This window comes from Opisthocomus hoazin, chromosome 1 (genome assembly GCF_030867145.1).
Source record: "Opisthocomus hoazin isolate bOpiHoa1 chromosome 1, bOpiHoa1.hap1, whole genome shotgun sequence".
In the NCBI taxonomy this organism is placed as follows: Eukaryota; Metazoa; Chordata; class Aves; order Opisthocomiformes; family Opisthocomidae; genus Opisthocomus; species Opisthocomus hoazin.
In genome coordinates this window covers 120,044,609-120,068,892 of record NC_134414.1, presented here as the reverse complement: position 1 = coordinate 120,068,892, position 24,284 = coordinate 120,044,609, and the positions used below count along the sequence as shown (strand labels likewise).

The 24,284-nt window shown below is 40.1% G+C and overlaps 1 pseudogene; it reads right to left on the bottom strand.

Annotated features, from left to right (window-relative positions):
• Window positions 1–270: 270 nt before the first annotated feature.
• On the bottom strand, window positions 271–9,026 carry LOC142360483 (inositol 1,4,5-trisphosphate receptor-interacting protein-like 1; annotated as a pseudogene).
• Between the last annotated feature and the right edge of the window lie 15,258 nt (window positions 9,027–24,284).

Below are 24,284 nucleotides of genomic sequence, written 5' to 3'. Positions count from 1 at the left end.
ACAGCAAAAAGTTATTCAGTGTGCTGGCTACTATTAAATGCTCATGAAGATTTCCATTTTTTCATGGTGATCTCTGGTGGGATGCACCTCTTGCTCTTGGAGCCACTGCTCTGTGATGGCTCATGCCCAAGTCTCGCGCTGGGGCAGCAGCCTGGGCCCTGCTCCACACTCATGGTGCCTGTCCTTTGTGCTTTTTCCCTGGGTTGTGAGGTCATCATCTGCTGTCATCTGTGACCCCTGCAAACACAGGTCTGTGACTGAAGACCTCTTTCAATAGCTGGAGGTCAGCAGTCTTGTGAACCAATCTCACAGCTCCTTGAACTCATGCAGTGCTTGGGCATGGGCAGCCAGCTCCTGCATCACGCACTGGGAGAGGTCGAGTAGGCTGGCCGTGCAGACAAGGCCGTCTCCTCAGTCACAATCTTCTTGCTGAAAAGGAGGTGGTGGAGGTGTTTCTCTTCCAGTCAGCAGCACAACTGCCTCAGGCTGTCATACAGCAGCAGGAGGAAATTTCTTCTGTGCCAGCTTGACAGTGTATGGTCATCAGAAGTCACATCATAGCTGTCTTCAAGGCATGGGTAGAAAAGTCTGTGCCCACCAGTATACGGGTAAAGAGCTGCAGATACTTGAGGTGGAATCTGTTGTGCCAGGCACACCTGGCCATGTGCCTGGAGAACTGCATCCCTGCCACAATGCAGCTCTCCGGCCACATGGTGCTGTTCATAAGGCCAGTCTCTACCTAGTCAATGATCAGGAAGGCATTTGAGTCATCCAGCTGCAACCCTAACCTCATCTCTGTGGAGAGAGTTCTCTTGGAGGCATTTGTCAGCTGTAGCTTCCAGGAGCAGCTGAAGGGTAGCATAGTTAGCCAGCAGTGCCATGACTGAGGCATAACTTGCCAGGGTGCTTTCACCAATATCTGAAACCAGCAGAATGTTTTCTTCACACTGAGGTAGAAGCCACTGCAGAGGGTGTGTAGGAGGCTGGGGTCCTGATTTCATCTCAAGTTATCTTGGCAGCCATGGAGGAAGCACTGTGCATCTCCCACCAGCTGCTCCCTCATGCACATGCACTCCAGATGCACATGGAGGCAGGAGTTTCTTGCTGGCATCTCCTCCAAAGTCCTCAGCTCCAAGTGGAAGGTGTGCCCAGGGGAAGGACTCACGGGCACAAGCAGGTAGTAGAGGGCGTTGTTCTTCCTGGCACTCCAGCCTTCATAGACACAGCCCACCCCAATAGCTGGCTGCAGCTGTGGCTTGAAGGTATTCCTGGGAAACTTTTGACAGGCACAAAGAAGAAACAGCAAAATGCAGCCCAGAAGTGAGGAGTGAGGGGAAAAGTGTGAGAAACAGCCTTGCGAACACCAGAGTGAAAGGAGGAGGAAGGGGAGGAGATGCTCCAGGCACTGGAGCAGCAATTCCCCTGCAGCCCCTGGAGAAGACCATGATGAAGCAGATTTTCCCCTTGCAGCCTGTGAAGAGGACCACACTGGCGTAGACATCCACACTCCAGCCTGTGGAGAACCCCATGCTGGAGCCAGTGGATGGCCCCTATGCTGGCACAGACCCCCTCTGTATATGTACTCTTGCTTTGAAGGCACTTAGGAAAGCCAAAGCCCAACTCAAACTGAGTCTGGCAAGGGGTGTCAAAAGCAACAAGAAGGGCTTTTGTAAGTTCACAGGTGACAAAAGGAAGACTAGAGAGAGTGTGGGCCCACTGGTGAATGAGGCACAGGATCTGGTGAAAGAGGACCTGGAAAAGGCTGGGGTACTCAAAGCCTTCTTTGTCTTAGTCTTTACTAGCAAGACTGACCTTCAGGAATCCCAAATGTCAGAGAGCAAGGGGCAAATATAGAACAAGAAAGTTTTACACTTGGTGGACGAAGTTCAGGTCAGGGAATACGTAAGCAAATTGGATGTACCTAAATCTGTGGCCCTGATGGGACACCTCCACAAGTGCTGAGGGAGGTCACTGATGTCATTACAAGGCCGCTCTTGATAATCTTTGATTGAGCATGGTGCCTGGAAGAAGTGCAGGAAAGCACATGCGACTCCTGTCTTCAAGAAGAGCAAGAAAGATGATCCAGGGAACTACAGGCCAGTCAGCCTCACCTCAGTTTCTGGGAAGATGATGGAGCAGCTATTCCTGAATACCATGTCCAGGCACGTGAACAACAAGGAAGTCATCAGCAGTCATCAGCAAGGATTCACCAAGGGGAAGTCATGCTTGATGAACTTAAACTTATATGATGAAAAGACGGGTTAGGTAAACAAGAGGAGAGCAATGGGTATTGTCTGTCTAGACTTCAGTAAGGCTTTCAACACTGTATCCTGTACAACCCACATGAAGAAGCTGATTAAGTGTGGGCTAGATGAGCAGGCAGTGAGGTGGACTAAGAACAGTACGAACAGCTGGACCCAGACAGTGATGATCAGTGACATGAAGTCCAGATGAAGGCAAATAATTGGTGGTTACCCCAGGAGTCAGTATGGGGTCCAATCCTGTTTAACATCTACATTAATGATCCAGATGATGGGACAGAGCATATCCTCAGGAAGTCTACTGATGACACAAAGCTGGGAGAAGTGGCTGATATGCCAGAGGATTGTGCTACTGTCCAGAAGGATATCAACAGGCTGGAGAAATGGGCTGATGGGAACCTCATGAAGTTCAGTTAGGGGAAGTGCAAAGTCCTGAAACTAGAGAGGAACAACCCCAGACATCAATATATGCTGGATGCTGACCAGCTGGAAAGAAGCTTTGCAAGAAAAGGACCTGAAGGGAAGTTCTAAAGAAGATGGAGCTCTTTCAGTGGTGCTAAGTGGCAAGACAAGAGGCAAAGAACAAAAACTGAAACACTGAGGTTCTGCCTGAACTTCAGGAAACACTTTTTCTCTGAGAGTGACTGAGCACTGACACATGTTGCTCAGAGAGATTGTGGAGTCTCCATCCTTGGAGGCAGTCAAAAGCCATCCGGACATGGTCCTGGGCAATCAGCTCTAAGCAGCCCTGCTTGAGTAGGTGTGTCGAATGAGATGACCTCCAGAGGTCTCTTCCAGCCTTAACCAGCCTGTGATTCTGTGAATTTGCCTGTTGGAGCCTCTGCGGGGAGGCTGATGAGGGAAGCAAGGTGAGAGACTCATCCTTTTGATTTACTACTTGTGGCTTATATGCATGAAGTTATCTTTCTTGAAGTAGCTCTATGTAATTTGTTTTTTTTCTTTTTGTATCTCACTGATTTAACATTTAGGCTCAGAGGTACTTGGGCTATATACACAGACACAGATGGCTCATGAAGCAGAAAAAAGGCAGCTATAAATAAGAAACTTTGTGACTTTTGTCTTCAGAAGTGATCTTTTTTCCTGCAGTTTGTTTGATGAAACTTCTAAATATTTCTAAATTGTATCTACTGTCCGCAAAATATATGAGAAAGGGCATTTTTTGTTTGGAATTTGCTGAAGTTTCTTGAATACTAAAAAATCTGTTAATTCATTACCCCCTTGAGCCCTTACTGATGTAGAAGTGATGCCTGCAGAAATAGAACTGTTTATTGTCTTGGGTATACTTTGTACTCCTGGTTATGAAGGTCCAGACCAAATGAATGCATTTATTGCCTTTTGCTCTATTTCATAAATTAATTATATATTACTATATATTATGTATTAAACATGCAGTCTTCACTTGATAGAATACAGAAGATCTTTAAACAAATACTGCTTAGATGAGATCTTTCCACTGTGCTTGAGTACAAGAACATCATAACACTTCTCAAGGAATTCCTATGTAGGCTGCTTTTTCAAGTTTTCTATGAGGAAATATCAAAACACTTAGAAAGTGGCTGCTTCACATTCAGAAAAAACAGGTTATTAACAGCTTTCTCTAAAATATAACATGGAGTGTACATTAGCACTACGAGTTAAGTTTTCCCCTCCATCTTCAAACCAACATGTTCATCTGTCTTTTGCTTTCAATTTGTCAATATTTTCTACTATTTAGAAACCACTAACACATGTGATGCTGCTCTTACTCGACTGATGTTATGTCCCATGTGGAAATAACGTGTAAAATTATCATTTGTTTATATGAACTAGAAAAGAAAAACAATAAATTCTTGCTTTCACTCAACAGTGATAAAGTCCAAATCTGTTTCTGGACAAATGAAGACCCCTTGGTAGTAGAATTCCAATAAAAACAGAGGTCACAGTTCTAGGTTAGCTGAACTCTTGGAGAACCCACGCTCTGTGCTATCCCTCTAGTTTTCATGAGTCCCAGCACCCTGTGATGTATTTACTTATTCTGGATTCATGGACATCCTCCAAACCAGCCATGACCACTCAGCACGCAAAACCTGTTCTTCAGGAATTGTGACCAGCTTATGAATACAGGGACCCGGAACAGCCTATTCGAAACAAAAATGCCATATTTTCAAAAATTAGAAGAACAAAGCATGACAAAAAGAGAGTCCACTGTCATAAAAAACGTCACGCTCCAATTCTCAACAGGTGTGCTCTGACTTAAAAGAAAACAGGCCACAGAGCAAATACAAGACTCAATGATGAAGTTGGATATATAATGGTCACAAAATATTATAGGCTGTATGTAGACCCATCACAATAATGTCATTAATTCCAGTCTTCTGGGTTTTGCATTGATTCACAGGCTTGGCATATGACTTTTTGGACTCAATACAGCATGGTATTAAAGCAATAGCAGTGCTCACTTCTGACTTGAAACATATTTCGGTAGGGATAGCAGATACTAGAGAACAGCTTCTAAGGTGGTATAATTTCTTGTGGCTCTAATGCATTTTAGCTCTGCTGATTTACATCTCTTGAGAATCTAGTCTATGGGAATTCCTTCATGCTCAGTGCTATCATTCTGACACCTGCCAAAATGTCAATGCGAAAATGTACCATAAAAATATCACTCGTTGATAGAAATGAATATAACTTTAAGATCAGTCATTTGTGTTAGTCAGATTCTGTTCTCATCTTAATAGAACTTTTAAATATCTGTTTCACCACCGGGATAAATGGCTGAGCATTAACTACTGCCAATGAATGAAGAACTATAAAACTTCAGTACAATCATATAATTTATTTCTTAATTTACCATTAGTATAGAACCAATCTTCTACTGAAGCAGACTGTGTTGGCAATTGGGTGCTGTATTTTTGACACGTAGAAGTAAAATCTGTATTCCTCAGAATGCAGTCTTATGATGATTTTTATCATCATTTTAAAAATACCTCACCAAGGGAAGTAATTCATTATTATCCTTATTTTACAGCTGAAGAACAGGATGTTTAGAAAGGTGAAGTGACTTTTTCAAGAAAGTCAGTAATGGGAAATAAAATAAGTTTTAAATGACAATGATATCTTATAATAAATGTCATTTCAAAAAACGACAAAATTCCATTACCTGCAGGGACGCCAAAATTTCCTATGGAGTCCTACATATAGCCCTCATGTCTAGTTCAACAGGTTATTCAAAAAGAAAGGTATTCTCAATCTTTTGCCTACCATGGAGTACCCCTTTTTATAATAAACCCATAACTTCCCTGGGACAGCAACCAATGATTTCATTAAAAAAACTGGGTTAGAATTTGAGTTCATCTTGTTAGCTGTAAGAATAGAAGACTTCTAGACCACATAAACTTAGGGCTCCATAATCAACCACTGGTTCATGGACAGCTGTTTCAGAGAGACCTTGATGAAATTTACTACTTTGCAGTAGTTTTATAACCTGTGTCTTAGGCCCCGATGAAATGCACCCACGAGTGCTGAGAGAGCTGGCGGATGTCATTGCTGAGCCACTCTCCATCATCTTTGAGAGGTCCTGGAGGACAGGAGAGGTGCCCGAGGACTGGAGAAAGGCCTATGTCACTCCAATCTTCAAAAAGGGCAAGAAGGAGGACCCAGGGAACTGCAGGCCGATCAGCCTCACCTCCATCCCGGGAAAGGTGATGGAGTAGCTTATCCTGGAGGCCATCATGAAGCAAGTGGAAGAAAAGAAGGTTATCAGGAGTAGTCAGCATGGATTCACCAAGGGGAAATCATGCCTGACCAATCTGATAGCTTTCTACAATGACATGACTGGCTGGGTAGACGAAGGGAGAGCCGTGGATGTTGTCTACCTAGACTTCAGCAAGGCTTTCGACACAGTCTCCCATGATATCCTCCTAGGGAAGCTGAGGAAGTGTGGGCTGGATGAGTGGTCGGTGAAGTGGATAGAGAACTGGCTGAATGGCAGAACTCAGAGGGTTGTCGTCAGCGGCACTGAGTCTAGTTGGAGGCTGGTAAGTAGTGGTGTCCGTCAGGGGTCAGTACTGGGCCCAGCCTTGTTTAACTTCTTCATCAACGACCTGGATGAAGAGTTAGAATGTACCCTCAGCAAGTTTGCTGATGACACAAAACTGGGAGGTGTGGTAGACACACCGGAAGGCTGTGTTGCCATTCAGCGTGACCTGGATAGGCTGGAAAGCTAGGCAGAGAGGAACCTGATGAGGTTCAACAAAGGCAAGTGCAGGGTCCTGCACCTGGGACGGAACAACCCCATGCACCAGTACAGGCTTGGGGTGGACCTGCTAGAGAGCAGCTCTGTGGAGAGGGACCTGGGTGTCCTGGTGGACGACAGGTTAACCATGAGCCAGCAGTGTGCCCTGGCTGCCAAGAAAGCCAATGGAATCCTGGGGTGCATCAAGAAGAGTGTGGCCAGCAGGACAAGGGAGGTTCTCCTTCCCCTCTACACTGCCCTGGTGAGGCCTCATCTGGAGTACTGTGTCCAGTTCTGGGCTCCCCACTTCAAGAAAGATGAAGAGCTGCTGGAGAGAGTCCAGCGGAGGGCTACAAGGATGGTGAGGGGACTGGAACGCCTCCCCTACGAGGAGAGGCTGAGGGAGCTGGGCTTGTTCAGCCTGAAGAAGAGAAGGCTGCGAGGGGACCTAATAAATGCTTACAAATATCTGAAGGGTGGGTGTCAGCTCTTTTCAGTGGTGCCCAGTGACAGGACAAGGGGCAATGGGCACAAACTGAGGCACAGGAAGTTCCGTCTGAACATGAGGAAGAACTTCTTCCCTCTGAGGGTGACGGAGCACTTGGAACAGGCTGCCCAGGGAGGTTGTGGTGTCTCCTTCTCTGGAGATATTCAAGACCCGCCTGGACAAGGTCCTGTGCAGCCTGCTGTAGGTGACCCTGCTTCAGCAGGAGGATTGGACTATATGACCCACAGAGGTCCCTTCCAACCCCTACTATTCTGTGATTTTGTGATTCTATCCTTAAGGATTTCTAAGCAGTTCTTGACCCTTGTTCACAAGTCTTTTTTTTTCCTCGTAAAGTGATTGTTGACTGTGCCACACAAACAATTTCTGTGTACACTCTAACATGTAGGCATCCACAGTCACATAAAGATGTGAGAATATGGATCTGTACACAGTCCTAAACTTCAGTGACTGTACAAGTAGAGACCTGGAAATAGGAAGACAGTGTAGTCAACACAACTGACAAAGAAAGCGATGTACTACGGACAACCCCTGCAAAATCTTTACAGAATGAGGAAGGATTTCATGGAAAATAATGGGGAAACTCTGGAGGCATATATTTGAAAGACTTCTCCCAAGCACAACAGACAGCACAAGAGCGAATAAAAATGTATCTAGTAAAAGACAACAAATGACTTGCTTAGGAGTTGGACTAGATGACCCACAGAGGTCCCTTCCAACCCCTACTATTCTGTGATTCTGTGATCATGAATGTTAGCTGCTTGTTGTGGCAGTGGTTCTGAATAGTTCTTCTACCTGGTACTTGTAAAAGAGTGTTAGCTTACTTTCTGCAGATTGATTGTCTCTTACAACATGCTTTTACTTAGCTGAGTAGTATCCGACTCTGAACAGCTCCAATGGCTTCCATAATAGTGTCTGGTCAGGGGCATTTTATTCTCAGTATCTGAGTCTGGAGTCTCACAGAATCATAGAATGCTTTGGGTTGGAAGGGACAATTAAAGGTCATCTATCCCAACTTTCCTGCAGTAAAAAGCGATATCTTCAACTAGATCAGGTTGCTCAGAGCCCCCTCCAACCTGGCCATTAATGTTTCCTGGGATGGGGCCTCCACTACTTCTCTGGGCAATCTCTTCCGGTGTTTCACCACCCTCAGTGTAAACAATTTCTTCCTTCTATCTAGTCTAAATCTAACCTCCCTTAGTTTAAAGTCATTACTCCTTGTCCTATCGCAACAAGCCCTGCTGAAAATCATTTCCCCATCTTTCCTGTAGGCCCCCTTCACGTACTGAAAGACTGCTTTAGGTATCACAGCTTTAGGATTTTTCCTCACTAAAATTATCGATGAGAAAGCCTCAATTTATTAAAAAAGAAAAAAAAAATTCTCTTCTGAAACTTTCTGACAAAAGTAATGATGACATTGATATAATAAAAATGTGCCATAGACAGCCACTTTGTTAACAAACAGGACAATATTATTTCTACAGTAAATGACACAATTAGTGAGGAAAGTCACAGATATGGCTATAATCAATCAGTGCATATTGGTTGTACAGTGATAGGCACTGCTTTTCTGCAGTTGCTTCTCTCAGGAGATGGAAGATTTATCCATTGTAGGGAAATCTTCTAGTTCCAGGGCAGTTATCCCATGGCGTGACAATTTTTGGGGGTTTTTTTGGACAAGTGTTGTGTTTTTTTGAGGAAGGTCAGAATGTATTCTTTGGGCCCTCTTTGACCTACCTTATCACCTTCCTTTTTCCCTGCTACTTCATTTTTCATTTTCATTGAGGCTTCTGCTGCTTCCCTTTCATTCCTTCCATTGTGGATTTGTCTACCAGGTTTAGCATCATGCAGCTAAAACCCAATCAATAAACGCAGCAGGAACTAGCTGAGTAAACCTGAAGTAACATTTCTGTTTCATCCTCCCTTGTATTCTGCATTTTAGGAGTGCTAAGCTAGAATCATAGTCTGTTTTGCACCAAACCTGAACATGAGCTTGTTCAGGGGCTCCATGTTGTACTTCATCCATTATATCCTAAACTATCAATTGTATTTCGGAGGGGGGGGGGGAAAGACAAGAATTGGAGTAAATGTTTCTGCAAGTTACAGATTAAAGTCTATATGAGGCATGAAAATCACATCCACAGATGTATAAACCAATACAGCTCTTTTGCTGATCTATACAGAATTTTACTCAGTATTGCTTACAAGCTCATTTATTGTCTCTGCCTCCTGGAATCTTTTCAAAGCTACAGATAATGTAAAAGTTTTCTAAGCTCTTCTGTCCCTGCACACCGTCAACCTTTGTAAGTACGGTGTTTATCAGCAGGAATAAGGTAGGCACACACAATTTCATTATAAGTAAATTTTATTTGTATGTTTATACTCAGGTTAGTTAGTTATAATTATCTTTTTTGTTGTTGTTAATTGAGGAAAACTAATACCAGATCAGTTAGACACACTTCTTTAAAAGTTGCTCTTTATCATACTAGAGTTTACGTATTACTTGCACTCTGCACAGATAATTTATTTTTTTAAATGTGTTGTTCAGTTGCAGACTTAGTTATCAGAAAGGCAATACAAAAAATCTCTTCCTAATGGCAGTGGATTCTGGTATACTCCAGAAATCTTACTGATTCTGTTACTCTTAAATATTTTTTCTTAGAAGTTAGTTCTGTATGCAATGAATCACATAAATTGTATTGACTGTTTTCACTAGAGATGGAATCAATTTTCAGCTTGTAGTGACTTGATAGTATGTTTATAATAGTCTAATAATATGACTTTTGTATTTAATTTGCTTGTGATCAAGTTTGATTTATGAAATTCATCATTTCATTTTCTTTTTATTTCCAATGGTTGGAATTTTTCTTAATAATAAATAGGGTTTTAGTGATTTGGGGTATTTTTTGAGGGGAGGTTGGTTTTCTCGTTTTTCTGTGAGTGAATGGATAAATTCTCTCAATGGCTACAACGTAAATGAAGAATAACTACACCGAGGTCGGTGGGTTATTACATGGAGGGGAAGAGCAGATTTCACCGTGCCATGTCACAGTTAAGACAGAATTCTGTTGTTACCAAAAGATGTGATGCAATGTATTTTACAAGGGGGAGGCTGTTCAGGCTGATTTTACTTTGGTCACTATTGCCTTTGGTCTTGTTTTAGAAATATATATTGACTTACTTTTATTTTAGTTTCTTCTCTTCTAAATACATAAGTAATATCATGTGATGCCTATTTTTCAATAATTTAGAGTAGTGCAATGTATAGGTCAGAATTAAAAAACAAAAATCACAAATGTTTGAAAAAAAATTCAGAAACAATCTGATTACAGGACAGTTGCAGCCTTTTCCCATAGGACTCTTCATCAGCAGTATTCATAGAATATGTAAACACTTCATCTTAAGTAGCGAGGAAGAAATAATCCCTGGTCAATTGGTCCACAATCATCAATGCGCTATAAACAGCTGGTGGTGAATAACTGTCACCCTTATTGAGAATTGTAGCATGCACAGAACACAATGCTTGCCAACTGTTGTGTATATCCCTTTGTTAAAATATAAAATAACCGTTTTCAGTTATAGTGGTGTATCTGTGTGTTTAAAAAAAGTTTCTTGAATAAAAAGGGAAAGAAAAATGTGAAAATTAAATGGATTAAAGGTCAGTAAATACTCTGGTAATTTAATTTTAAAGGAAGACAACAAATAATTATTTAAGACTTGGGAGGGAAAAGCAGATCAGAAATAAGGAATTACATCTGTGGAAGTGGGAAGCAGCCACTCAAAATAGCCAATGGTATCTTTAGAGTTGCAAGGAAAGAAGTGGAAAAAGTGAGATAAAATGTTACCTGTAAGAATAAAAATATTAACACTTTCTATTATAGATAATAAAGAAAATAAAATCATTTCATTGTCATTATGACCAAATTATCCAACTAATTGCAAAGCATTAGGGGCCCAGTTCATCCAAGCTAATACATCTAGTGCCATTTGAGATTTTCTGGGCCCTAAGTACCCTAACAGGCCTTAACAGCCGTGACAAACCTCACCAGGGACCCACACCGCTAACCATGGGCCCATTTCAGCTTGGACCAGGGACCAAGTCTTGCTCTACCTATGCTGTTCCTGTTCACATCCCCTCCTGGCTGAGCCCTGGCTCTGGCTCTGCCCTTTGCCTGATGCTCGCTGGGCTGTTGGTGGGAACTGCCGCTGTCAGCACACAGCAGCATCTGCCTTGCTCAGCTACTGTGCCCTGTTGGGAAGGTGCCTCTTGTGCTGGGGTCACTTTGACTCCTGACTTGTTCTCTCCTTGTGGACTGGCCCTGCCCTTGGTGCTCCCTGACAGACATGTCCTAGTTACTGCTTGACCTATGCAGCTGTCTCAGACAAGGTATTAGAACTACAGATGATCTGTGCCTGTAGCAGTAATTGGAGGCAAGATGGGACAACTGATAGTATCTCAGCTAGCACCAGATGCTGATATGGAAACAGTTGATTTGACTTTAGTTTTGTTTATTTTTTTTTGTTATTAGTTTCTGTGTTTTTTTTCTTTTTTTTGAGGGGGAGACTACATCTGCAAGAATAAAATGTTAGAGCACTGGTATAAGTCTGTTTTGCTTTTAGACTGTTTCAGAAAAATATCACCGAAGTGTATTTCTGATTCACTTCTAGTTTATATGCTTCACGGACAATGAATGTGATAGGCAGGTCTCTCAGACTCTTGAGTGCTACTTTTGCTTCATTTGCTGAAACAATTTCTGTAAAGTGACTAATTCATGATGGGAAGTAGTTAAAATGATAAGCTTCCACTCCATTATTACAGTTCTTAGCCTTTTGGATTAATTTAGATTTTTTTTAGCTAGGGTATTTATAGCCTTCTTATGGTGACAAATAGGAATTTCTCCAGAGAGTACCTGTGCAATTATATGTACATTTTTATCACTTTCCATGAAGTGATAAAATATCTTGGGAAGAAATCAATATTTCCCTCTTTCAGTAATTTCATTAAATTTAATCTGTTGCTTTTCTTAGTTATAAGTGGTCCTGCTGCAACTCAAGTGAAAATGTTTCTGTTTATTTCTTTCCAGCAGTACAATCAGCTTCAATTGTGCGTTTCTAGTTCAACTTCATTTTCCTAAGAGGGGGCAAAAAAAAAAAAAAATCATTGGTTCTTATCACTAATGTCACTTAATCAGTGTTTACCTCTCCTGGATTTTGTCACAGCCTCAAATGCAAGTCCAACCACTTTGAAGAGTTGTTTATTGGCAGGGATTCCTCAACCATTCTAGGTAACTAGTTACTACGCTCATATGTGTGAAAGACTGTCTTTCTAGCAATCTATAATCTCTTGGAGGCAAAGCTCATTACTCCTTGACCAAACCTTCCTGAATCTGGAGGAAAAACTCTTCACACTCTCTAAAACAACATTTTACTCGCTAGAACAGTGTTATCATTAATCACCCATTCCCTCCCCTGTCTATACCTGCAGTCCTCAAGGACAGTAATAGTGTGGTATTCAAGAATAAAAACATCTATTCTTGAACTTTTTGTGATGTATTGTCTTTTAAATCTCTTGTTTCTATTGCCTTTCTCTATGCTCTCTCCAGTTTGACTATATTTTTAACATACGATGCCCAAAAGATAGAGAAACTGAAGTGTCATGGGAAATAATGATAGAAGAATAGAAAGCTTGTGCATCTTACACATGATGTGAACACTTAATAGATCACTGAATGAGGTTGGCTCACTTGTTTTTCAAATTTTCGTGCCACACAAATGGCATAATCTGTCCATCTGAAACTTTTGCTCTCTACTTGGATCTAAGTTTTATTATATACTATTGACAAGGACTGAACCCAGAGTAGATGTCTGCAGAAACCTGTTTGATGTCAAATTGAGATGATATACTAGGTTTTTGAGTGTGTGTGTTTGTTTTTTTTCTCAGCTGTGCACACAGCATATAATAATTTAATTTTCACCATGTTTTACTAATTTCTTTGAGAATGTCATGTAGAACAGTTTATGGCTTCTTCCCCCCATCCACTTAGCCTGTCAAAGAAGGAAATTCAATTGGCTTAATGCAGTTTGTTTCTTGTCACTTTGTTATTCTTTCAAGGCTTTGTAAATGGATTGTTTAATTTGTTCCAAGATCTTTCTGGATACTGAAATGAGACTGACAGGTCCATAATTTTCTTGCACTCCTATTTCCTCCTTTAAAATTTAAAGACTAAGTTTTGTCTCCTGCTGGGTTGTGATACATCATCTACACTCCAAGTCATGTGAAAAAAATCACTAAAGAAGATTGCTCCAAATTCTTGAGGAAGCCCAAGTTACTTAGATACTTCTATCTTCTTCAAATATTGCTCAATCTCTCAGTAAATAAGTGAATACTGGTTATAAATAACCATTTAAATTCTATTTTCAGTACTATGAATGACAGGGATATATTATTGAGGAAGCAGAGACTGAGTATTAATAAAGTGTAGGGAGGAAATACTTTAGAATTTAAGGAGTTACTAGCTCAATTAAATCCTAGGTCATAAAAGAGTTATAAACTAAGGTCATATGCAAGAAGTTCTCTTTCCTTAAAAAAAAGGGGGGGGTCATTGAGCTGAGCCTTCTTTAAAAGTTTTACTTTAGTCCTTAAATTCTTTTACAGTTATTTTAAATTCAGTGATAGGTTTAGAGTTTTGCCTGCTTAGCTTGCCTCTGTATAGAATCAAAAGCCGGACTCTTACTCAAGGTATGTAAGCTCTGGAAAGTGATTCTAAAAATCCACAATTCAGTCTGGGAAAACATTTAGAGAGTATTGTACTTAATTAACTGAGAATTAAATAACATCTTGCAATTTGTATATAATTTTTTTATGGAGTTAATTTCTGTAAGCTTTTTCCTACCTTCGCAATGATTTTAAATCTAAAAGGATAAGATGCTTAGTTTGAAATTCCAACTAATTAAAGGAATTACGTATTTTATTGATTTCTTCCCAGAAGAGAAAAATTTAAAAGCAAGCAAGATTACACTAGGGGAAGCAATAGCCCCTAGCATATATGATAGCTGATTTCAGCTTTTGAGAGTTTTATGAGACTTTACCTAATGCGTTAGATTTTTATTGTTTTATCTAAGGCCCAACTACTATCGAAATTTAAAGTAAAAAAAACACAACATAGGTTGCAAACACAAAGGAAAATCTTGTAAAAAGTTAAAAACAGAGTAAATAAATTAGAGATCCTACTCAATCGGACATATATTTTAGACACGTACTCATGATGATATTCTTAAAGGTCACAGATTATCTCAAACTGCAAGTTAGCTTTTAGACAAAAATGTTGAATGCAACAGAAGTGATTGCAAAGGTGGTTTAAATTGTTCTTGTCTTTGAGAAGAGTCTCTTGCTCTCTCCTCTTTCTTGCTAATTACTGTGTGCTAGTGGAAGAGAAGCCTCTTCCACAGCTTCATAGTAGGTGACATATAGAGTAATACACTGTATAGACAGTAGTAATGAAACCGCCTTTGTCATATGTTTACATATATTTTGAAAATATGCTTCACATGGCCAAATACAGGCTTGACTCCCTACTGTCACAGGCCGGATGCAGGTTATCTGTAAACTGAACCCTTCAGGGCTATTTCTGAGAGGATGGCAATTTAGGCTTCTGAAAAATCATGAATGTAGAAGGTAGTCATCTACTTGTTGCATTTTACCTAACTGCAGCAAGAAAACCTACGTCTTACAAAATACATCAAAGCTTTAAGGAAGTAAACTAAGTTTAGAATGTGTAATTCATGGATTGTATAGCATAGACCTATTATTAAGTGATGCTAACCTTTCTATGCATTTCATATCAGTTATTAGGCATGATCTCCACTTTCCAACCTAAAGGGAAAGTGATTAATTATCACAAATGAGGCTTCCTGAAGTTGCTTAAGGTAGGGCTGAGATTAAAGTCAAAGATATAATTTAACACAGCCTAATTTTCATTTTTCCAGCATGTAAAGACTGATGAACATTCAGGTCTGGAGACAATGTTTTTTGTTTTTTTTTTAAAGAAAGGAATTTATTTAAAAAAAAAAAAAGTATGCTCCATTATGAGATAAATTTGCTAATATGCACATGAATTTTTTTGTCCTAATTTGAACCACAGCTGTTTTGGACCATATACTTGATCTAATGTTGGACTATTTCCTATCTTGAGGTGGACTTTTCTTGGAATATTTGAAATTGTTCCGATAACATAACTTTTTGAAACAAGAAATAACTTCTGGTGCCCAGATGATTTTCTAGAGGATTTCAGTTATCTATATCATCAAAGTAAGCTTCCACTACAATCAAATATGAATGAAAATAGGCATTCGGTGCAAGCTGACCGTATTTACCTGTTTTTTCATGTGAAATTGTGTACGTAGGTTCCAAGTCGTTCATCTCTCTATGCTAAGCACTGGGGATTTCATTTGTACTGATACGCTTGTATTTCTTAACTCAGAATGCTTCAGGTGTACTGACTTTCATTATTTTGCATAACCATTTTGAAGAAATACAGGGGAGAATAGATACCTTCCTGAAAAATAAAAAATATTTCAGGTACTTTGTGGTAGTAATGTTTGAAACTGGCCAGCTGAGTTCAACATTAAACCAGTGCCTTCTTGCTGCACCCAGCAGTACTGGTTTCATCCTGTATACACAGTTACACCCCAGCTGTGGAAAAAGTATGACGTACACTGTATCTCACACTCTTTATGTACCAGGCATCCTCATTTGGGAAATGAATGAAATAAATATTAGTTGCTGCTCTATTGCAATGTACGGATAGCTCTTGGAAGGAGAATCTGAAGCATGGAACTATGGTGTGCAACCTAGTTGTATCAGAAGTCTGGCAGAAGAAATTGCATTTGAGGAGCTAGTGACCTTGAACAGGCCCTGTCTGCTCTTTTGGGCCTTGTACTCAGGGATTGAGGAGCTATTATATTTAACACGACTAACCACTGAAAGTGAATCTTTTGGAGTGTTCCATGCTGGTCTGTGCTGCACACTGGTGTACGTTATGAGAGAGATGACATTTCAGCTTGTCAGGAATGGTTTTGCTTGTTACTCAAAATAAAACACACCTTGGCATGGGAGGAGTAAGGAATGTCCCTGCAGACAGAATCTGTGCAGAATGCCATGGGAAAATCCGTCCAGAATCTACCTGATACTGCCCAAAAGTGGAGTTCCCAGCATCTAAAGGGACATAAAATCTACTCACTATCTATATTCCTCTTTTTTATTCTACCTTATTAAAATAGGTATTTTATTATGCCGTTTGTCAGGTATTTCTTTTTGAGATCCAGAAAGAACCCTGCTTCATCTTTCCTTCTCAACTTTCTCCTCCACCGCTGGTACAAAACACCAGTCCCTGACTGAAATAGTGTCAAGGTGCAAGAAGTCTATAGTTGGATATCAGGTTTGTAAGAAAGACATGCCATGGAGCATTCCTGGGTGATAGTGCAGACTGTGCTTACTTGTTGATATGGGCCAGCAATGTTCTGTATGGATTAGTCCAAGCTCACTCTGGGAAAAAGTGACCTACTGGCTTCTTCGGTTTGGATAATGTCATTGACTTCTCTTTACCTTCAGCCCTGTCCAGTCCTTCCGTGAAGCAGTAGGAAACCTAGTAAGTCATAGTCGGCCCCTGCCTGTGAGCTGCTACCAAATCTCCTTCCTGCATAAACTCTTTGAGACACAATGAATTTATTAGGGCATGTTAGACTAATGATATTTTTGCTATGAATATGAAAAGTAAGAGCTGATGGTCTAGGTAAGGCTAATGTATGAAAATAACTAAGGAGGTTCTTTGGAATGTTTTGAACTTTTGTTTTTACAAAAATACTAGCACACATTTTCAGGACTGAGGCTATAATGACACTTACCAACTATTTCTTAGTCCCCAAAAACAAAATGACATCATCTGGTTCATGAATAGGCATGTACGCTTGCCAGTGACAGCTGAATGCATCACACCACTTTGTGGTCACAAAATGCAGTTTCATAAGAAGGATTTAGATACCCTAAATTGCACAGAATCATGGAGAATTGAATTGAGCTCACTACGTGAAACTTCGGTGTGTATATATCTTCCAAACTATTTTAAACCAAAAGTGTTATCTCATCTAAATAACCAGAGGTTGTTTCTACCAAAATGAATATCACAGTAGTTGTAAATACGTTTAGATTTCTATTTTATTTAATTCCTTAGAAGAAATACATGGGAAAATGTGACAGCTAAAACTAATTGAAGATGCCAAGTTTTTGTTTCTGTTTTACATTATTTTACATTGGTTTTTTTTTTTTTAAATTAAGCAATCAATGAAGGATATGGCCAATATGGTGTTTCTGTAAAAACAAAAATCTCATCTGTATAATAATTAGAATATAGATAGATGTTCCAGATGGTACACATGCAAAAAGAAGGCTAGCTGTATACCAGATGGTATTATGACCATACATAAAGCAACTGGATAATCATTGTAATATTGTGACATGTCATATTATATGAATAAATACTATGTTTTCCTGAGAAAAAGGTAAAATTATCAGTAAATTAAACTGCTTAAGGCAGATGTGGCACTTATCCAGGAATTACAGTCCTAGCGGAACAGCAATATGGGAGTAGGAACTTAGAGGCTTTCTTTCTTTAATTCAGTCCCCTTATGAAAAAGAGGGAATTCTAATTTGTCCAAAGTATCCTTTACATAATTAATCTTAGCATAAGCAGCTTTAAAGAAATTGGGATACTCTATATTGCTAAAATGGAACCAATTTTTTTGTTCCCCGCTCCTCCAATACTCAACTTTTATAAACACTGCTATTCCTAATATTATTTATTTTTAAATGCAATAGGCATTTAGAAAAAACTTAGCAATGACATGTCACAGTTTCTGATAAAGCGTGACAATTCCTATGGTAAAATACAAGATCAATATGATAGTTTCAAAATTCCACAACAGCTTTCTGGATGTTTTTTATATTAATAACATATTCAACAACCTAGATATATTCCTAACTGTGAAAGAGGCCTGCACCATAACTAGAGCAGATATTATTATACTGACACTGTAAAGAGTTCCTAGAGCTAATGGAAATGCTTCTTGGAGATTTTTTTTTCTTCAACAACACACACATTGTTTTGCAAATATTCCATCCAGGAATATGTATATATGTCATTCAAGCTTTGTGATCTACCGTAGATATTTTTTTTAATAGTTTCTCTATACTGATATTTAACTTTTCTAATATGGAAAACAAGAGGATTTCATGAAGGAACAAAACCAAGAAACAGCATTTGTTCCTGTTCTCTACAGACATATTAGAAGGAGAGAAATTTCTTCCAGGATGTGTCCTATTTAATTTAGAGAGATGATGTGCTCTTATACAGGAAATGCATGTCCTGTATTTCTGAGAAAGCAGCCATCTGTAGCTGGCACTGTAAAGTTCCAGGTCTGTACTCAGAGTCCTTACAGGTGAAGTAGTAGTAGTAGTAGAAAGTGTTGAGCTCCAGTAGCAGTTCCTGGGACAGAATCCAGATTCCTAATTCCCTTCTAAACAAGAAAAGGCTTTGTCCTCTTGTACTGTTTCTGAAAGGCAACTCCTGTGAACCTTGAAGGCCACCATCTGACTAAGAAATCATGCATCTCCTAGAACCACTCCAAAACAATATCATCTGCTGATAATGCATTACACTGAAAGACTAGCCAGGCACTTGTTGTCCTCATGTTTGAACTGAGCCTCTTCTGTGTTCTGTTACAGCCAAGGATCTATGACCAACCTTTTGAGTACGATTTTGATGTTGTACCGCAGTCTGCTCAAGTTTGAAGTACTGGATTTTGAATGAGCAAATTACTGGACATCTTTAGCTGTGAAATAATGAGCCTTGTCTTCTGTGATATGAAAAGGTTTCAGATCAGCCTGGCGCTGCAGTCTTTTAGCAGAGGGTGTACGGAAAGTCATTGACAAGATAACAAAAGTGGGGTGACGTGCATTGTTATCAGCAAAGCTGTGCTAGTATTTGTATAGCTTCCTGTGCCAGACACAGGATGATTTTATTTATATAACTGCAGTGATGTCAGTACATGAGAGGATATTGGTTTAGTTTGGCCTGGATAAATGCCAGGTGCCCACCAAAACTGCTCTAACACTCTCCCTCCTCAGCTGGATGGGGGAGAGGAAATATGATGAAAGGCTCGAGGGTCAAAACAAGGACAGGCAGAGACCACTCATCAATTACTGTCACAGACAAAACAGACTGAACTTGAAGAGAAAAGGGAGTTTAATTCATCGCCTATCAAATCAGAGTAGGATAGTGAGAAATAAAACCAGATCTTAAAACACCTTCCCCCCACCCCTCCCTTCTTCCCAGGCTCAACTTCACTCCCATTTCTCTACCTCCTCCCCCCGAACAGTGAAGGGGGACGGGGAATGGGGGCTGTGTTAGTCCATCACACATATTGTCCCTGCTGCTCCTTCCTCCTCAGGGGAGGAGGACTCCTCACACTCATCCCCTGCTCCAGCATGAAAGTTCCTCTCATGTGAGACAATTTTTGCACAAACTTCTCCAACGGGAGTCTTTCCCACAGGCTGCAGCTCTTCACGAACTGCCCCAGCGTGGGTCCCTTCCACGGGGTGCAGTCCTTCAGGAACAGGCTGCTCCACCGTGGGTCCCCCACAGGGTCACAAGCCCTGCCAGTAAACCTGCTCTGGCATGGGCTCCCCTCTCCAAGGGTCCACAGGTCCTGGCAGGAGCCTGCTCCAGCGTGGGCTCCCCACGGGGTCACAGCTTCCTTCAGGAATCCACCTGCTCTGGTGTGAGGTTCCTTCCAGAGGTTACAGGTGGATCTCTGCTCCACCATGGACCTCCATGGACTGCAGGGGGACAGCCTGCCTCACCATGGTCTTCATCACGAGCTGCAAGGGAAGACTCTCTGCTCCGGCATCTCGAGCACCTCCTCCCCCCTCCTTCTTCATTGACTTTGGTGTCTGCAGATTTTTTTCTCTCACGTTATTTCACTCCTCTCTCTTCACTGCCCTCTCACCACAGTTTTTTCTTCCGCTTCTTAAATATGTTATCACAGAGGCGTCACCATCGTCTCTGATTGGCTTGGCCTTGGCCAGCAGCAGATCTGTCTTAGAGATGGTTGGCATTGGCTCTGTCAGACATGGGGGAAGCTTCTCACAGCTTCTCACAGGAGCCACCCCTATAGACCCCCGCTACCAAAACCTTGCCACGCAAACCTATAACAGATACTTAGTAGAAACATGTCGCTGATGTGGTATGAGGACATCATTTTAACTCTAAAATGTTTCCAATATAAACTCACCCATAGTTGAACTGTTTCTCCTGAGTGAAGACAAATTGCTTGTTTCTTATTTGAATTAGGTCACTCTGTTAATCTGGGATTTTGTCTCAGAAAATGGGCCTCTCTAGTATTAGTTCATAAGAATGAAGTTGTAAAGTAAAAAATTAATGCACCAGAAATGTTTTTGTTTGTTGTTGAAGGATCCGACAGCTGCTGCAGGAGAACATTTCCATGTTTATTAGATATATCACAGTATGTAATTTTTAATAACCCCGCAAGGATGTAGGCTATATTTTTTTCAGGGGAGCACTGGGATGGCTATTTTTATCACTGACTCATAGCCTTATATTCAGGGATCATCAACAAATACTGTTTTTAAAATCAAATAAACCAAAAACCCCAAACCACCCAAATCCTGTCTCCTCCCCAGACTCTCAAAATAGATAGTGACAGATCTTCAGGCTAGAAGGAACAGCTGCATCATCCAGTCTGATCTCTGTATATCACTTATAACATTAAAAAGAATATTTCCATTGATAAAGGCAAGTTGTCTGGATAAAACCTGTGCTCCAGAAGAATGTGATGTGAACTGCAGACCTCTGGAACCATGAGAATCCTTTGCGTTCTTAAGCAGTTTATTCTGATAAAATTTATTATAGACCAGGTTTAAAGAAAAAGAAAAAAAAGTTGAATTTCTCAGTTGAATTGTCTGTTTTCAAGTACTTATTCTCGCTATACCTTTCCTCACTGCATTTGCTTTCCCTACAGTCTTCTAAGGATAATTACATGCAGCATGCAGGTCACCTATCTTTCTTTTGAGGCTGAAAATAATCTCAGTTTCTAATATTACTCATAGTTAGGAATTGTGTCCTCATCTCATTTCTACACTCCTAATCTTTGTTTGAATGGTCTAGTTCACAAATTGATCCATCTTGCTTTGCATGACTTTTTCTACCCTCAGTTATCTTTCTCTTAGTTTCTAGCATCTACAGATGTTTTCAGCAATGATTCTTCATCCTGACTTGATGAAGAATATGGATCTAATATTGACCTATGCGGAACGCTCTTAAACTGCATATTCCCCTAGAGTCAGGGAAAGGGTTTTTTTTTCGTAATGTTTTTCTCCAGCATCTAGATACATTGTCTTTATGGCTACATCTGTTATACTTTCTAGCAGTTAAAACAGTTGCACACATAGCATGACTTCCAGTAATACTTACCACTTCTTTGTACTGCCAGAACATGGTGTTAAAAGATGAGTCTCATACAAAAAGTGGAAACTGTTCAGCCTGAGTTTTAGCCTCAGCTGTTTCATACTTTTACATTCAGATATGTCCAAGACACCTAGTATTTGCAGAAGAGGTTTTTGAAGTCTAAATTCACCAAAAGTAGAACAAGTAATAGAATGCACAAATAGATCTATTTGTTAATACTAATGTTTCATTTGCATAGAAAGATAATAACTTTTGTAATTTTCACTACAACTACTTATTACTAGTAACTTTCAAAAAGTAGGAGTGATACTTTTATTAAGATATCAAAATGAAACATATCTGCCTATTATAAGTTTTGGGGAATCTGGGCCAGCGACTTGGCAGCAGAAATGCTTGTAATATACCTGCTGATTCATTGTCTGGTAGTTCAGAGTTGATACAGAGTTGACCTAACCAGGCATGTGAAATTCGACTGAACACTGCTGATATTTTGAATGTTTACAATCTGGAAACTTGGATCTAAAGGAGAGAAGATATGATTTGTCAAGTACCAGAATGGGGCTAAAATATAATAGGAGCCTTTTAGTCTATGATAGAGACAATACTCATCAGCATACTGAGGGAGGGCTATAGACATGATAACAACAGCTGGGGAATAACAATGTTTCTTTTCCTATTGTATTCATACCACTCTCTAGCATAGAAATCATTTACTTTGGACACACGATAAAATCTTGGATATCTACAGAAGGAAAAGGTATATCTATATATGAGTTATACCTCAAGGAATTATACCTCAGCTTTGCTGAGTTCCATGATGTAAACACCTATATGCTGTAGCCCAAAAAACATAAGATTCAAGAAACATTTATTTTATGTGATCTTATTATTTTAACAGGGAAAGAATAAATAAATCCTATTTAGTGCAGACTAATGGAGAATAGATCATTAATTTGAAAGAACAACAATGAAAAATAGGAAAAGTTGACCAAATACTTCTCCATCAATATTAGGTAAGTAGATGTACTTGCCCATCACCTCTGGATAATAGCATCTTAGCACTTTATGTACTCAGAAAAAATGCCATGTTACTGTATACTGGTACTTGCTCCTTCTATACTTTCACCACCAGAAAAAAGTTAACTTTGTTTTGCGTAAGTCCACAGGCAAAAAAAGATCCTGGCCTTCAGAACTGTGGTCTCACTGTTGTGGTTTAACCCAGCAGGCAACTAAACACCACACAGTCTTTCACTCACTCCCCCTCAGTGGGATGGCCAAGTGATAAAAGGTAAAACTCCAGTGCTAAGATAAAGACAGTTTAATAGGACAGAAGAGGAAGGGAAAATAATAATACCAGAAAAAGAATATACAAAACAAATGATGCACAATGCATTGCTCACCAGCTATTGACCAATGCCCAGCTAGTCCCCAAGCAGCAGCCACTGTCCCCCAGCCAAGTCCCCCCAGTTTCATTGTTCAGCATTATGTCACATGTTACAGAATAGCCCTTTGGCCAATTGGAGTCAGCTGTCCTGGCTGTGTCCCCCACTTCTGCACCCCCAACCTTCTTGCTGGCAGAGCAGTATGAGAAGCAGCAAAGTCCTTGACTTAGTTTAAGCGCTGCTCAGCAACAACTTAAACATCAATGTGCTATCAATCAACATTATTCTCATCCTAAATCCAAAACACGTTACTATACCAGCTACTAGAAAGAAAATTAACTCCATGCCAGCTGAAACCAGGACACTCACCATAAAGAAATTAACACTACCCCCATCCCCCCCTCCTCCTTGGTGAACACTGTCTTTCCCTTACGAGCGCAGAGAAGTAGTTAGCCTTGTCTAGGCTAGCACAGCTGGGCTTTGCAGGCCTGGGAGGGAAAGGAGCTGATTTCCAAACTGAGCAGCTGCACATCATTCTTAAGAATAATTCAGCAGTTTTCTCCTCATTTAAACTAAGAAGGCTCCAGAGTTTACTGAGACACTCAAATTGAGGACAGATGTAATTTCTGTGCGTATGAACACATATCACACAATTTAGGACTCCCTTGATTCCTAACCAAAAGTGAATTTGCAGTGCCAGTTTAAGAACAGTGAGCGCCGTGTACTGTTAGCATGAGATAATCAGTCAGCCACTTACTGCAGTAAGTGAAGTGTGGTCTCAATGAGTAGTATGATGGGAACTGCATTATAGTACTCTATTGTAAAGGGGACAATGGAATATGAGCCAATGGAAAATTCTTTTAACTATTTCTGTGGAAGTTTAACTTCAACATTCTTCTTTCAGTCAAATATCAGTAAATATTTGTAAAGCAAAACATTTATTTTCTTCCCAAATAAATCACTTGAAATAATTATAGCAGGCATATTTCATTTAAAGCTATGGAGTAGTTAAAGTATTAAGGTCTTACAAAAAGACCAAAAAAACTACTTACATAGAAAAAGCTTTGCATTTACAAAACTTCTTGCAAATGGTTGAATTGAGAGACTTCTCAGGGTGACATTTTTTTTCTTCTGAACTGCTTATTTTGATAAACTGGTGTTTTCTTATTGAACCAAAAGGTTTTATTCCTTATCAAGATTGTGTGAGTCTCAAATCAAGGTCCATGAACTGTACTTGTTTTCTCGTATGTAAACTGGTGGCACGGGCATTTAGGAAAAGTCTGGTTTCTAGGATCTTCTACAGACTCCTCCACTATCGTACCAGACTTATCTAGATTGAAACGTAGGTACTCTGTTCTTCGT